We start from the raw sequence: 17,266 nt of genomic DNA on the forward strand, positions 1-17,266 counted from the left end.
GTTAGAGCCATGTAAAGTTTTGTATACCACTGTTGCACTGCTATGTTTGAAAATTCATATCTCCGAAAGTATACATCGGAGCGGACTGATCTTGCAATTATTCTGTTGGTAAAAGAATGCGCTTCGAAAAAAAAAAATTTATTTGAAAAAAAAAATTTCTTTCAATATTTTTTTACCGTTTTCTTTTTTGATTTCGCTGCCATTTCCGCGGGACTAACAACAATTCTTGGAGATAATTTTTTTCGGATACCTGTATTCTTCCTCTTCAATCCCCCAAAAAAAATTCATGGAGAAGTTATCAGGGCCGGAGAAAAAAAATGAAACGTCTCGATCCAGGTCAGCACTACTCGCGCGAGCTCGCTGTGTTGCGTATATTATATACGATATAATGGAGTTAAATTTCATTTGACGCTCTTCCACTTACCCGGGCTATCCATTCTACGGAAATAGTTATTGAACCACCTTAGCCCTTCAGTATCCGTTGAAAGAAATGCTGAAAAAATATCGGTTCAGAAGCATTTGATGTTGAATAATCTGAGAGAATTGTATCGATTATTCCGTGATCGTTATCCGGATAAAAAAAATCGGTTTTTCTAAATCTGCAGAGTTGGTGAACTTTTAGTAGTATGCGATTTCGCTGAGAATTATGCATTTTTTGTACAAGATTCCACGCAAGGGTTTCACTGGACCAATAATCAGGTGACTTTTCATCCAATCGTGGTTTCCTATAAAATTTACGCCGTAGACCAGTTGAGACATTATAGTTTTGTGATGATTTCAGAGCATCTGAAACATAATACAGTTGCGGTTCATTTATTTCAAAAAAAGTTAATCAACTTTATGAGAAGTTTCAAAATTCGATTCCTATAGAAAAAATAATTTATTTCTCCGATGGAGCAGTTTCCCACTATAAGAACAAAAAGAATTTCATAAACATAACACATCACTCTGAAGACTTTCAATGCGATGCCGAATGGCATTTTTTTGCTACATCACATGGAAAAGGGCCGTGTGATGGTGTTGGTGCAACTGTTAAGAGATTAGCTTCGCGTACGAGTTTACAACTGATTGGCAATTCCGATCCTATCCAAACACCGCTGGATCTGTATAATTGGGCAGGTTCTTATTTTCGGAGCATATCTTTTGCGTACTGTACGTCTGCAGAACATCCAGCGGAAGAATCTATTTTACAAAATCGATTCGATAAAGCCTTGACAGTTCGTGGCACTTTAAAATTACATGCGGTCATTCCAGTATCTCATAAACTCATCAAAACAAAATTATTTTCCGCATCAGAAAAATTTGATTCGACGAAAATTATGAATTAATTTCAAATAGAGGTTGGCTACTAAGCGTTATCCTGCGAATCATCGCTGAGAATATCGGCCCTTTTCAGAGCCACCAACATATTGCAAGATAATCTATCAGTCACGTAGCACAAACTGAGTGAAATAGAATTAAACCCAATTGCAGCACAGGTGTGCTCAACAAACCATAACCGTACTGGAATTCTCAGAACAGATATGTATAACTCCGAGAAAGGATGACCAGTGGACGGATACTGAAGGGCTAAGGTGGTTCAATAACTATTTCCGTAGAATGGATAGCCCGGGTAAGTGGAAGAGCGTCAAATGAAATTTAACTCCATTATATCGTATATAATATACGCAACACTGCGAGCTCGCGCGAGTAGCGCTGACGTGAATCGAGACGTTTAATTTTTTTTCTCCGGCCCTGGTAACTTCTCCATGAATTTTTTTTTTAGGATTGAAGAGGAAGGATACAGGTATCCGAAAAAAATTATCTCCAAGAATTGTTGTTAGTCCCGCGGAAATGGCAGCGAAATCAAAAAAGAAAACGGTAAAAAAATATTGAAAGAAATTTTTTTTTTTTCAAATAAATTTTTTTTTTTTTCGAAGCGCATTCTTTTACCAACAGAATAATTGCAGGATCAGTCCGCTCCGATGTATACTTTCGGAGATATGAATTTTCAAACACAGCAGTGCAACAGTGGTATACAAAACTTTACATGGCTCTAACTCCGCCATTTTTGAAAAAATTTCAAAATCCTTGAAACTGTATTTTTTTTTTCCATAGTACTACGGATATTTTAAATGGCGCAAAGATCCGTGACTTGACGGTTTTTTTTTGAGTGAAGTGACGTGGATCCGCTCATATCTGCGTATTTTTATTCCTTTTTTGTTTTATTTTATTTTTTTTGTTTTGTTCTTAGTTGTGACTTGATATTTTATTATTTAAATTTTGTACAACAAATCGATTACAAAATTCATCCCGCGCCCGATAAAGAATAGTGTTTTTGCGGACGGCCTCACACTATTGCAGCGGAAAAGACCTTCCTACAACTTAAAAACTATTCCAAGATTGTCTCGACAACCTCTCAATCTGGGCTGGGAAAACTGGTTTCAAATTCTCGAAATCTAAGTCAATATGTATACTCTTCTCAAAAAGCAGAACCAGACATCTTGAACCCACTTTTTTTTTTTAATTACCACAAACTGAAAATAGTCGACAAGGTGAAATTCTGGGACTCATCTTTGACAAAAAACTTACCTGGACCCCCAGCTCAAATACCTGAAGGTGGACTGCAGTAAAAGATGGAACACTATTAAAACGCTCGCAAAGAAAAACTGAGGAGCTGATTAAAAAATCCTAATAAATATATACAATGCTATTGTTAGAGCTAAGCTTGATGAAGGATCTATAATCTACAACTCTGCAAAACAGCACGCCCCGGAAATGATTTCTCCCGTACACAACTCTGGACTGAGAATTACTATAGGAGCCTTCTTTTCGAAACCAATTAGAAGCATTTCGGCCGAAGCTGGAGAAACTCCGCTGGACTTCCGAAGAAAACAACTAACATTAATAAACGCCAGTGCAATAGCCTTAACTGCTCTGACCCCAGCTTTCGAGCACCTCTTCCTCGGAAAGCATCAAGACAAATACAAGGACTACCCCAAAGCCACAATGCCACTCTACGTCAGGCTAAACTCCTAACTAAAAGAAATTAATTTTGAACTTCCTTCGATCGCCTGCAAATGCGTCCATTTTTGACGCGAGTTTCCGGTTTGGGAGTTCTCAGCACTACCCATCATCACCGCTAGCCGTAACTTGCCTAAAAATCAAACGACCCCTAACAGTTACAGGAAGGCTTTGGAAGACATTCTACTCTCCTTCCCAAATCATACCCAAATCTACACAGACGGATCAAAATCCATAAACGGATGTGGATGTACAGTTATTACTCCCGCGGAGAAACTACAATTCAAACTACCCAAGTTCTACTGTACGTTTAGATGCGAGTCATTCGCAATTCTACAGGCCCTGAAGTCCACAGAGAGGAGTAACGACCGTCTTTTCGCGATCCTATCTGACTTGATATCTGCGATTGAGTCTATAAAAAATACTCAAAATGTCGACCACATCACTAAAGAAATTCAAGAGATCCTCTTCAACTTGAGGAACCGTACGAAAGATATCATCCTTGTCTGGATCCCCTCTCATGCGGGAATCGAAGGCAACGAGGAAGCTGATTCTCTAGCTAAAGCGGCAAGCTTACTCCCAGCGCTGGAAGTTCCTGTATCAGTATTCTATAGGGACCTTGAAAACCAGATTATTGAATCCATTAGGGGGACTTAGAACGAAAAATGGAAAACTGAGAAAATTACCAAACTGCACATTATAAGAGAGGATATCTTTATGAGGAACCAGATCCTCCTCGAACACAGAAGTGACCAAGTAACACTCACTCGTCTAAGAATCGGACATACAAACCTAACCCACTCTCACCTGATGAACAAAACTGGCCCAAGAAGCTGTGATACCTGTGCAGTACCCCTCTCCCTCAAGCACATTCTGATGGCATGGCCAGAGTTTACTTCAAAACGTACTTCCCATAAAATTGGAACGAACCTTAGGCAGATGCTCACCGATCCAATGACCTTCATCAAAGCGCTCAACTTCCTGGACGATCTTGAAAGTTACTAGTGACTCCAGTGCTCCAGAGAACCTTATCTCACCCAATCCACCGACATGTCTATACTTGGAACTATACGAATGTTGAACAGAAAATAATAACTAAGTACTATACACACTACTACACATACTCTTATAACTATAAGAGTCGCTAATGACTACTGCAGTTGATACGATTCAAAACTGCCAAATGAAAAAAAAAAGAATTTTATGCGCTGCAACCGTCAACAACTCGACTATTTTGTAGTTTACGTGAGTAGTTTATTAAAAGTACTTGAGTGAAAGCCGTCTTTTAAGCACTAGTGCTGATAAAATCTGTTGCACCAGATGCGATTTGGAATAGAGGAGATACAAAGGATAATGTAGTTGTTTGAATAATTTGACACACCGGACGTACATGGGGCATTCCAAGTGAAATCGAGGAGTCATTTGTCTCATGTCTTCAGATTCTTGCATAATTTTTTTTCGCATTGATTCCACTTCAAATCAAGCCTAATTTTTTAAAGAACTTTCTCGCTACTCCTTCAGGTGGCGCGACGATCGTTTTTGTGTAAAAAAAGGAATAGCTAAAAAAACACCATTTTTTAAATTATGAAATTTTTTCCACTGATTCTGGGTAAAAAATAAGTAACATCTATCGTAATTAGAAAGTGGGCTGCGGCTGCCCCATATTTTTTTTTTTTTATTGAATTCCCAAATAAAAAAAGTAATGAGTATTGTTTATTCTTCTTATTACAATTCAAAATTGTAATTAGTAATTTTCTTTCTTTTCTTACGTAATTAGGATATAATTAATTTAAAAAAATACCCAACACTGCTCCCGGTATCTCCAGGCGTTTCAGAAATGGTTTTCTCTGACCCAGATTTGATGAAACATTATACCAGAGTAGGTTCTCTACGCGAGAAAAGACCTGTTAGCATGTCTTGTGTGACTGTGGTTCTGGGGGAGTTGCCACCACAAACAAACAGAAAATAAAATACAAGAAAAAAAAGACTAGACAGGACACTCGAACAAACACATTGATATTATTATTTGTTGCCCCGGGTAGATATAAATTTAGGTTATTTCTAGCAATGAAATCTGTTGGAACCAGGATAGCGTGCGAAGGAAATTCGAGGAATAGAGTTCGCAGGTCAGAGCCGGAAGTGGTTTTATTTTTTTGTAACACCTGCCTGGCAAGTTTTATTTTCGAGGCTTACGTAACGTGCGTAAAGTGCCTTATTACTGAATCATAGAATTGGTACATGCGCACATTCGATATGCCTCATTTTCCGTTGTAGACCGGCGTTGGTTGGACCTGCCTCGTGTGATTGCAGCACTTGCCTATCGGCTCGTACTGCACTCTTCATACTCGTCGGATATCGCCTACTTTACATACTAGCTACACTACAATACTATACTACATTACTACACTACACTACTATACTACAATATACTATTCTGGAAAAAAGATTAAGTTTAAATCTGGGAAGCCTAAATACAGGAATTCCCAACATAGATGGTTTGGAGAGACGACAGGGTGACCGCACCTGCACCTCTGTGGAGTTGTCAAGCCCATTCTGGCTCGGTGTTATTTGGCGTTGGTACGATTTGATTTGATCCGATTTATGAGAGAAATTTTACTTCTGGCCAAAGCAAAACCACTGAACCAGGGCACTCTGGAAAATTGACCCGCCAAAGAACAGTAGGTGACTCCCTTGTATCGACCTGAGTCAAGAATGCTCGATTGAGAGGCAATGATCATGGAGCAGCTAAAGAGGAATTTTAAGTCAGAGCAGAAGATTTTATTGTTGAATTCAATAGGCTGATCCCCACCGAGCGGGCAGCACGATCTGCGAGCTCGTTACCTAAAATGCCAATATGAGAGGGGATCCATACCAAGGTACAAAGAGCCCCAGATTCTTGGATCGCGAAAATTTTTTTTCTAATGCTAGTTCAGTTCGGGTTTATTCTACTTTTAGTCGGAGGACGCGATAACACTGAGATGACACTTAAGGAGTCTGTAAGGATCAGCGTTTTCGGACGGTTTCTTTCCGGGATTAAATCCAAAGCTTTGGAGATGCCTAAAGCCTTTGCGGAAAAGATAGAGGAGTTATCGTTTAGTCGGTATAGTAAAGGGTAACCCCTTCTAGAGGAATCACAGCAGCCGCGGCTTTTGGAGGCGAAATGGATTAAGCCATCAGAAAAAATATGAAGAAATTCTGGAAATTCAGATTTGCAAATCTGATCCAACTCAGAGGATGGAGCTGGGTCCCGCTTAATGCGGAAACCAATGGGAGTGTTAGTGAATGTTGAATAAAAAATTACTGTAAATGCCAAATCATTGCCGGTTGGAATTTTGGAATGTCTAATCCAAGACAGATCGCTCCGTATGGAGGGTTTCTCACTTTAAACATGAAGACAGGGGGATTAGAAGACCGCTGTGCCTTATCAACTAGTAATTCCATAAGTTAAAGTTTAGGAATGATCATCTTACCCTGGAGTGAGCAGGTCTTATAAATGAAATTTTTAGTTAATTCCTGAAATTGAAAATCATTAGTATGGTAGAGATATGCCCTCCCTATTTAAAACTTGCGATAGCCCTGAGTACAGAGACTGCGTGGATAGCTTTATATCTGTTATACTCGATGTGAGTTTTCCAAAGGAGCTTACTCTCTGAATAGACTCCTAAGAATCTAACTGAAGGCAAGTTGTGGATCAGGGAACTGTTGAATTGTATAGAGATAGGATGATTGCCGAAAAGTGTCCTAGAGAACACGTAAAGTTGGGTCGATCGTTAAGCCCCTAAAGAGGAGCCAGGAGTTTATTTTAGGCTAGAGAGGCCGAGACTTGTCCAAGAGCACAATTTAGGACCCGATAAGAGGAGTAAGTCACCACGACCTCAGCGTAAGTGAGGGTTCTGGTGCTGGGACCAATGTTTCTGAGGATGGATCTGATATATATGTTAAAAAGAATAGGACTAAGCACGAAGCCCTGGGAAGACCGAGGCCGGTCGCCCTGACAGCTAGGTCTGCTCCCTAGACCCTGCCGTGGAGCACCCTACGCCAGATAACGTGACTAATACATCGCACGATTCGACCAAAAATACCGAGATCCAAAAGATTCTGAATGAGGATCTTGGGGATCACATTAACGAAAGCACCCTCTATCTCGAGAAAGACGTGAGCTAAAAATTCTTTCTTAAGAAAGTTGAGAGGAAAGAAAGAGATGTCCGTGGTAAGGACCGAGATGTTGTCGCTTACTGATCTCACTTTCCTGAACCCGAAAAACACTTCGGAAGAATATGACGATTTTCAGACCACCAAAGGGGTCTAAAGTTAACTATCATTTCCAAGGATTTGAGGATGGCTGAGGAGAGAGAGATAGGTCTGAATCCCTTGGATCCAGGTTTGGGATGAAAACAAACAATATAGTGCGACCACTTTTTTGGAAACTTGCCTAACTTAATGATACTATTAAAAAGAAACAAAAGGAAGTTTAACCCCTCAGAAAGGAGACGACTGAGAACCTTGTTTGTTATTAAATCGATACCTGGGGCGGACTTGGTTTGGCTTGAGTTCACAGACCAAACCAACCCTTCTCGGGTAATATCCGCGTCAAAAGTATGGCCATAGTGATTGAGTACTGTATTATTGTAAATTTTAGCCACAAAAGGGACCGATACTTTACTAAATGAGTTGATTATATCGGGATCGTCCGGGGAATGAGAAGGCATGGATTTAGGAAGATGAAATCTTCTTTTGAATGACTTAATAGTCCCTTAAACCTCAACGAGGCCAGTCTGCGGACCGATCGTAGAACAAGATTCCCTGAAGCTTTTCCTCTTGGCATTTCTGAGGAAATTCTTGACCTCTTTATCAATAGTATTGTACAGCTCTAGATTCTCTTCAGAGGAGTTGTCCCTGGAGCGTTTAGCCGCGGCGCTTCTATAGGCTACCTTGTTGGAACACTCCTGGGTCCACCAGGGAGAAGCAAGAGAAGAGAATTTTTTCGAGGGAGAGTCCTCAGGGATTTTACCCCCAGATACCCGGAGAGAGTCATATATGGAGTTAATAAATTGGATGTACAGAGTTTCTGAATTGTTACAGTCTCTAGAGATGTCTTTAAGTTTGGAGGTGAGAGGTTCATCGAAAGATTACCAGTCTACATTCGCAAGCAAAAGTTTGTTTTTAATTTGGTATTTATGAAGAGCGATCCCGTCCAGCTATACAGAGTGATTTAGTACCCGGGGACCACCGGGCACTGACGGATTCCTTGTGAAAAAATGAGACTAAAATTTCTCTTGACAATTTTTTCTTAAAGCCACGGTTTTTGAGTTAGAGCCGTTTGAAGTCCGCCAATCACGGTGCGCAGATAGGGCTAGGCGCACGAGCCTAGCGCGAGGCTAGCGTACGCTGCATCGGGCTCAACTACACTAGCCTCGCACTTGGTTCGCGCGCTCGGTCCCATCTGCGCTATAATTGATGGGCTTCAAACGGGTCTAACTCAAAAACCGTTGCTTTAAAAAAAATTGTCAAGAGAAATTTTGGTCTTATTTTTTCACAGGAATCCGTCAGTGCCCGGTGGTCCCCGGGTACTGAATCACCCTGTATATGAATGAAAAAGTGATCGCTGCCTAAAGAGTCGTCTGTGACTAATCAGGAGGAGCCCAAAAGAAGCGATCCTGATACAAAAGTCAGGTCTGGGATCCTCCTTTTGTTCAGTTCAGCGTGAATTCGGGTGTAAGAACCGTCATTTAAAATGACAGGGTTACTGCTGACGTATGCTTCTAGCAAGAATCTGACATCTTAGTTTATTAGTTGACTCCCCAAGTAGAGTGGTGTAAAATGAAATTGCCACATACGATGAGATTATCGAACTGTGAAAGGGTTTGGAAAAACTCTTTCCATTCAGGTCGAGTAAGCGGCTTATTAGGAGGTCTATAAACATCTAGGATGTGCAGGAATGAGTTTGACAGCTTGATTTGGACCATTTCCCACTCCAGTTTGAGAGGGAGAGGAAGATGGTCCATCCTTTAATAAAAAGTATGTTTAGATAAGAGAAATACCATACCGTCTCCCGGAGTGGGAGGGGGCCCGCCCCTCCTCAGGATGTTGAAGCCTTGAAGAGCGAGGAGCTGGTTGTTTGATAACCAGGTTTCCGTAAGGCAAATGATGTCAAAGTCTTGGCTGAACCTCCCCATTTCGTTTATTTTCCTGAAAACGCTAAAGCAATTCTACTGTGAGGTGTTGAGAGTACTATTCACGGTGAGAATGGCGCTGTCACCTGAAAAGATCCTCCGGTGCTTTAATGTTTGCTATAATTTTCTCAAAGTTAGAGAATTCTTCGGCTATTCTCTGGCAGAGAAATTTAGAAAAAACACCGGAGGAATTTCTAATTTCCGCTCGAACCCAGTCCATCATTTTCATATCCGATTCGGATGCGGACTGGTAGGGGAGAGATGACTCTAGCGCTAATTCCGTGTCCATTGGGTCACCGAAGGAGTCGAATAGTTATTCGAGAGTTAACGTTTGGAGTGTTCATTTAGGCTAGTAGAGGATTTGCGTCCGTCTTGTTGGAGGCTGGAGAAGGTCCCAGGAGAGACCCTAGCTACACTGTCACCAGGTTCTACGCCTAGATCCGTAAAGTAGGGAGGAGTTGCCCCCGGGATTGGATCAGGTGCCTGCTCCCTGGAATTCGGATACGGAGAGGATGCTAGTGGAGGAAAGTCCGTAGTGTTGTAGAGCGGAGTCTAGAGAGGGGTCTGGTTAGTGGTCTTGGCTGTTGCATATTGCTTGTCGAATTTCTTTTTAATGGCTTTCTTTTCCTCGCAGTACACTGGACAGTTCCGGTTGGAAGCCCTGTATCTACCCTCACAGTTAGCACAGCGAAAGTTCTGACAGGATCTAGGGAGATCACAATTTTTCTCATTATGTGAACCGCCGCAGTTCACGCATTTAACTTTACCACGGCATTGGGACTCGACATGCCCAAAGCGCTGACATTTGCGGCACATTTTTACCGAGGGCAGATAGGGATGCACATCTCTAACGTTGGGATAAATGGCTACTTTTTCCTTGACGGACGCCCCGTTCGCGTCTCGAAATACCCAAGGAATCCTTTCTACGTAAACTACTTCCGTGGTTGCGTCGCCCAATGTCGTTAGGTTAACTAATCTTTCATCCCCCAAAAGTGGGGGGTCAACCCCCCTAACTAGAGCGATTTTGAAAACACATCCGTCGGCGATATAAGCCTCTAAAGCCGGATTGACCGCCTATATACCCCTCTCTACAAATAAGTTCGCATCCGTAATATTGTTGAAATATACATTGAATCTATTAATCCCCGAGGCTTTCATCACGATTCTTGAGCGATTTCGCAAAGCTTATTGCATGTATTTTTGCCGCGTTACCCTCCTCTTTGTCGTACACCTGTACGAGGCACGGACCATGGTCATCCGATCTATATCGATTACCCTGAACCCTGAGAGACGGTGTGCAGGGGAGAAAGGAATCTGCTCCTCTTTTTTTCGGAGGGGAATTAGAGCTCCCGGGGGTCTCGTCGGAGATGTCCCTGGGTCGCTTTGGCTCGCCATCCGATGGTCTATTTGACATGACGGGAACACTAGGAACGAGAGTTCTTTTCGACTGCCCGAGCGCAGCGTAACCGTCTCAAAAGGAGAGGGGGAACTTTTACATGCAGGTATATGCTGCCCAAGGTTCGAGAAGCATTGCGATGTGCACGCATCTTACAAATATTGGGCGCGATGGCCAACCTCAACAAAATCTACACAATATTTTTGTTTTTGACAGAGGTAGCACAGAAAATAGGATTCGTGGCATGTGCGCATGTAGGGACTTTTGTCTCGTGTGATCTTCGCACTGGTCTTCGGTTGCGTTCAGAAATTGATTGGTAGTGCTAAAAACTCCTGAGGACAGAGGTAGAACTACTCACGAACTCAGCTATGAAAAAGAGATACAAGTTTGTTAACAGCATTGGGAGCTGATATGGAACGCACCTTTCGGCTCGTGCGGTAGCTTACACTCGTCGAGAAATTCCTATTTTATGTGCATTCGCCACGAAAATAACTATACCATATTTTCAGACTCGTAGCAAGGGCAGACATAAGAGGCGCTCCGATTTGAGCTCCCAGTGGCTCTATTGTAACATTCGACCGGAACGTCCGTATGTTTTATTGCTTATAACTATTTCCTAACATTAGTATCAACTATCCAAACTCCAAATGTGAGAATTCTGTAACTAAATCATTCAAGAAAACTGCCTAACCATTTGAATGTCCCTAGATGAAGTATAACAACAAACATCATTAAACAAGAGTCTACAAACCGTATTACAGGATCCTCACATTACAGGAGACTATGATATTATTATTTTATCGTTACAATTTACTAATACTATTATATTCTGTTTTAATAATGAATACGGTACTCGTGTTTGATGCTCACAGGTATTTATTAGAGCCCGTTGTACATTTTATGAACGTCACCGTGACGAAACGCATAGTGCCCCGGCTCTATTCGGCTGCGTTCGGAACATGTCGTGTGTATCCATTACGTCTATATCTTATACATATACCTATATTCAAACACCTTTCCCTCAGAGATTGAGGCGTACAACTTTCTTTATAGTACGTCCGGAACGTGATTTTTCGATATTTGTGGGTGGTGTGACAACTTGAATGTCATTGGGCATATGAATAACGTTATGATTATCTTCGTGGGCACCTTCTGTGTGCTCGTGTATTCCTGGTATGTCACGTCTTTCTGGGTTTATGATAGTTACATTCGGTGTATTAGTTACATCAGGTATTAAGTTCTCCGGGTAATGATTATAGCCTAGTTGATTATCACTTGGGTTTAACTTAGTATAAGATAGTTTCATTTGACTAGTGTTACGACGAACAATTCGGTCATGATTCTCATCTTTGACCCAATATGAACATGGTTCTTTGGCGGCTTTCATTACAATAGTTTTATGCCAATGCGTGTCTTTATCAATACGAACTACAATCTTGTCATTTTTACAGTACTCTTGTGGTGTGCGACGGGCTTACTTATCATGTGTGAGTTTATATATTGTTTGTTGCCTTTTGAGTGCTGCACAAATATGTTTTTCGATCTTTGGTGCTAATAGCTGTTCAGTGATAGGTATTTGGGTTCGTAGAGTTCTACTTTGTGGGATTTGGCTGGGGGATGCACCGAGGTTAACAATAGGATTATTGTAATATTCCATAATTAATTCACGATAGTCGGATTTATCCTCTAGGACTTTATGCAGGGTGGTCTTACAAATATTGACAGTTTTTTCAGCTATCCCGTTGCTCCTATGATAATGAGGTGAGCAAGTGAAAATGGTAATGTCTTTTTCTTGGTAGTATGCTTTACATTCATTCGACAAGAAGGGCATATTGTCTGCAATGATCGTTTGTGGGTATCCGAATCGGGTAAATATATCTTGTATGGTATTAATAATGTTGGATGAATTTTTGTGCTTGAGAGGACATAATTCGATCCAGTGAGAAAAATAGCCAGTGATTACAAGGAATGGTTAAGGTCCAAATTATAGTATATCTATAGCTATTTTGTTGAATCTCAGTTTTGGAACGTCATGTGGGATGAGGGGTTCCTTTAAATTAGCGGGTTGGAACTTTTCGCAAGTTCGGCAATTCTTGCTGCAATTGTGTATATCATCAGATAAGCCAGGCCAATAGAAAAGTTTACCTGCACGAGCGAGGGATTTACTGATACCTATATGCCCCTTGTGCAGTAATTAGATAATAGATCATTTTAGTTTAGTGGGGACGACAATCTTATTTCCTACAAATAGCAGTTTGTCATATACGTACAAATCATTTTTTAGTTGGTAAAATGGTTTTTTTCCTTTGGTATTTTACTTACATGAGGCCAATTCTGTTTACAATGTTGTATAATTTTTTGCAAAATTGGATCATTACCGGTTATCTCTTGAAATTCGGTTTTTGTTGTATTTGTTGGAGAAATCGTCTTTACCGACCTCCCTATCCAAAGGCAGGCTACCGACCTTCCTATCTATGTATTCTTTGTTCCTCAGTTTTTATACCATATCTATTGTATACCATGTCGTGTTTCTACTACTCTATAGAAATAAATCCGTTTATGCATTGCACACCCGGTAACGGATTAATCTCGTTACTTTGTTTCTTTCAAAATATTAATAAAAATAAAGAATAAAGAATAAAGAAATAATGAATATTATGGGACTCGGATCTCTATTTGCAACATGTTTTTTATATAAATTATTGTAAATTATGTAAAAATAAAAGATGCATACTAAAATAAATAGAGATGTAAAAAATAAAAGATAAATAGTCAAATAAATAGAGACGTAAAAATAAAAGGTATATAATAAAATAAATGTAGATGTAAAAATAAAAGATATATAGTAAAAATAAAAAATAGATGTAAAAATATAACAAAAAAAATATATAGTAAAATAAAAATAGATGTAAAAATAAAACTTATCCGTAATATGCCTCGTAGAATTATGCCTCGTCGTTGTCTCTATTTAAAATTTTAACTCCGTCATTGCGCCTCGCTCTTCGCTTTTTTGAACAGATGATTGCGTTTTCGTAGTTTTTTTCTTTTATATATATATATATATATATATATTGTGAATAAGGGTTTTCGCCGATTCTGAACACTTTCAAATTAAAGTTAAAAACGGATCTTTGACGCACTTTTCGTTTTCGACCAGATCACACCCTTTTCGAAATGATACTTGTTCTTCCTTATCTGGTCAACGGAGGAGTGAGCTCGAGGTTTGGCGAAGACCGATATGGTGAACGCACCCACCTAGGTCAAGCCTGATGCCTATGAAAACTGGCTAAATTCTATTTACAGGCGGGCTTATTCAAACTGTTACAACCCCGAGTGGAACATAACTCTAAACCACGAGATACAACAGGTTATGGGCCCAGGCCTGATGTGCAATAAATATTTCTGGAGAGAAGTGTGTTGTGGACAATAGAATCGCGAAAACGTAGTGACGCTGAATTTTGAGGTTATTCCCCGCCTCGTGCAATAGTGGAAAGAAATAATCGGTAAAATGGATAGCGAGCTTACAAGAGTTGGCAAACTGGAAAATAGAGAAACCTGGGCGGTTTGGAAGTTTCAAATACGAGTGATACTGAATTCGCACGGTGCACTAGAGGTGGCATCGGAGGCGAGCGCGAAACCAACCCTAGGTGCAGCCGCGGATGCTGCGGTGCAAGCGGCCCACGCAAAGGAGATTGTGTCATGGAAGAAACTCGACGCAATAGCTCAAAAGGTGATCGTGACGACCGTCGGGCCGCAACCGACGCTGCACATAATAAACTGCGCGTCTGCGGCAGAAATGTGGCAGAAATTGTCGTCGATCTACGAGCAAAAGTCCGAAGCGAGCATACATATGCTTCAACAGGAATGGTACAACGCTATAAAACAGAAATCGGACGACATCTCGACTCACATTGCGAAGCTGGAGGACATAGCGCATCGACTGAAAATAATGGGTGAGGAAATTTCCGATTCGATGATGATCACGAAAATCCTCATGACTCTGCCCGAAAATTTTCGATACTTCGTTAGTGCATGGGAATCAGCGCCAGCAGGAGAGCGCACGCTCGATAATCTGCAGGCGAGGTTGGTAACAGAGGAATCGAGAATTACCGTCCGAGCAGATAAGAGCGGAAACGCCCTAGCTTCAAATACCTAACGAGGAAAATCCAAGCGCGCCAGAGGCGGCAAATCGAGAGGCGCGTCGAACGATTCGTCGAAGCCAGGCAAATGCTACGTCTGCGGCGAGGCGGGGCATTGGGCTATAGACTTATAAGATAGACCGAGCGCTTCTATAAGAGGCACTGACGCTTACATATGAAGGACAGAGATATCCGGGAGTACTGCTCTCTCTTTTCAATCGGCGTCATGGTGGGAGACAACGGAGCAGTGGAAGTGGAACAGCTTTGCGCCTGTCATATGCGTATTTCTCCTCGTTTTCCTCTACTCAGTCCCCGCCACTAATATCGCCAGACAGAGAGAGAAATACTCCGGACATATCTCTGTCCTTTATATCCTTGCTTCAAGCGACTCATAAGAACGCTCAGTCTATCTTATCAGTCTATGCATTGGGCCAGAGACTGCTCACAGAGAAAGGGAGACGACGTCCCAAGAGGATCAAAAATCAATAGAGGGTCTAAGAAACCTAGCGGCGAACGGCTCGTGAGCGTGGCGCTTCAATCAGCACCGGCGGAGCCAGTCAGTGACGCAGGCTGGATCATGGACTCGGGAGCCAGCGACCATATGTGCTGTCGAAGAGATTGGTTCATCACATACGAAGCTTTCGATCACCCTGCGCCTGTGCATAGGCGACGGGGGTTGCATCGAGGCTTTGGGGAAGGGCTGCATAAACGTTGACATGTTCGACGGAAAAACCTGGAAAGAGAATCATCTCGTTGACGTGCTTCATGTCCCGAAACTTAAGTACAACCTATTCTCGGCTGGTGCGGCGCTCGACAAAGGGCTCGAGATGCAATCGACGAGCACGACGTGCGAATTGATAAAAAAGGGTCGCGTCATCGCAATAGGAAAACGTCAAGGAAAACTCTTCGTCATGCAGTTCGCAGTCGAGGAGCCACCGTGGTCTAGATGGAGAAAAGAGCCACCGCAAGCGTACGTGAACTCAATGGAAACACTTCAAATTTGGCACGAAAAATTGGCTCACCAGAACTTCCGTCACGTGAGACAGACCCTCAAGAGGCTTGAGATACCAGTGAAGGAAATGAAAGACCCGTTTTGCGAGGCATGCGCCGTTGGAAAAATGCACTGACTTCCCTTTCCGGAAAGCACGTCAAAATCCGAAAGTATTGGCGAGATCATACATGCTGACCTTTGCGAGCCTATGCCTACGAAGTCTCTTGGAGGATCGAGATATTTTCCCCTGCTGAAGGACGACTACTCGCATTACCGTGAAGTTCACTTCCTCGAGAGCAAAGCGGAGACTGTAAGCCGCATAGAAAAGTTCTTCAAGAAGGCGGAGAAACATTGCCCGGGAGGCGTTCGAGTATTTCGTACGGACAATGGACTTGAATTTGTCAACAGCGAGATGAAAGCACTGACAGACGCACTTGGCATTCGACATCAACGCACAGTCGCATACACTCCGGAGCAAAATGGCTCCGCAGAAAGAGACAATCGCACTCTCAAGGAAGCAGGAAGGACGCTGTTGCTCGCGGGAGGTTTCGGGGTGGAATTATGGGCAGAAGCAATCAACACGGCCGTAGCTACGTTGAATTTGGCCGGGACAAGCAGCATCAAAGGCGCGACACCTTCAGAACTATGGTTGGGAAAGGAGCCAGACGTGAAAAATCTTCACATCTTCGGCGAAGAGGTTTTCACGCATGTGCCGGAAGAGAAACGTCGAGCACTCGACGCAAAAGCGAGAAAAGAATACTTTATCGGCTACGGCAAGGAAACCAAAGGATATCGTGTATGGTACCCTGACGACAATAAAATCGCAACCGTGAGAGACGTCGTTTTTTCGGGAAGATTCTATCGAGAAATTACGAAAGAAGTACGGGAAGATGACCATGCGTGGTTTAACGATGGGGACGAACGACAAGACTCCGAAGACGACGCTGACGCTGTCGAGGACGACGATGGACCAGAGGCCGAACAGCAAGAGAATGTTGACGAGATAGAACAAGGCGCACCTGAGATTGAACAGATTGAGCCTCATGTTGAACCTGATGAAGCGGTGGAAGAAATAATACTCGACGATGAAAGAGGCAATAATCCAGAAGAAGGGTACGGACTCCGAGACAGGGGGACGTTGAGACCTCCCAGCAGATATTATGACTTCGTTGATAATTCATTTCTAGCAGAAAATCAGGAACCTCTCTCGTATAGTGAAGCTACCAAAAGCAAGGAAGCGACGCTGTGGAAGAAAGCCATGGACGAAGAATATGAGTCCCTCATTCAAAATAACGTATGGGAACTCCTGGAAGCGGTCGACAATCCGAGAATGATAGACTGCAAGTGGACTTTCAAGCTGAAGAAAAACGCCGGCGGAAACGTTCAGCGTTATAAAGCGAGATTCGTCGCGCGAGGATTCAGGCAGCGCGAAAGAATTGACTACCAAGAGACTCACAGTCCGGTAGTCAGATTCGATTCGATTCGGACCATCCTCGCTATAACTGCGAGTGACCGCATGAAGATAAAGCAGTTCGACGTGAAAACGGCGTTTTTGTACGGCGAC

At 42.2% G+C, this 17,266-nt stretch overlaps 1 long non-coding RNA gene across 1 annotated transcript in view; it reads right to left on the bottom strand.

The window, feature by feature from the left end:
* Positions 1-16,834, bottom strand: part of LOC124416065 — a 23,151-nt gene extending 6,317 nt beyond the window's left edge. Inside the window, exons 1-2 of the long non-coding RNA XR_006930752.1 lie at positions 16,824-16,834; positions 7,417-7,418 (exon numbers count right to left, since the gene is read on the bottom strand). This is a non-coding gene — a long non-coding RNA (uncharacterized LOC124416065). The remainder of the gene's footprint in view (positions 1-7,416; positions 7,419-16,823) is intronic.
* Positions 16,835-17,266: the final 432 nt, after the last annotated feature.

Source organism: Diprion similis, chromosome 2 (genome assembly GCF_021155765.1).
Source record: "Diprion similis isolate iyDipSimi1 chromosome 2, iyDipSimi1.1, whole genome shotgun sequence".
Taxonomy (NCBI): Eukaryota; Metazoa; Arthropoda; class Insecta; order Hymenoptera; family Diprionidae; genus Diprion; species Diprion similis.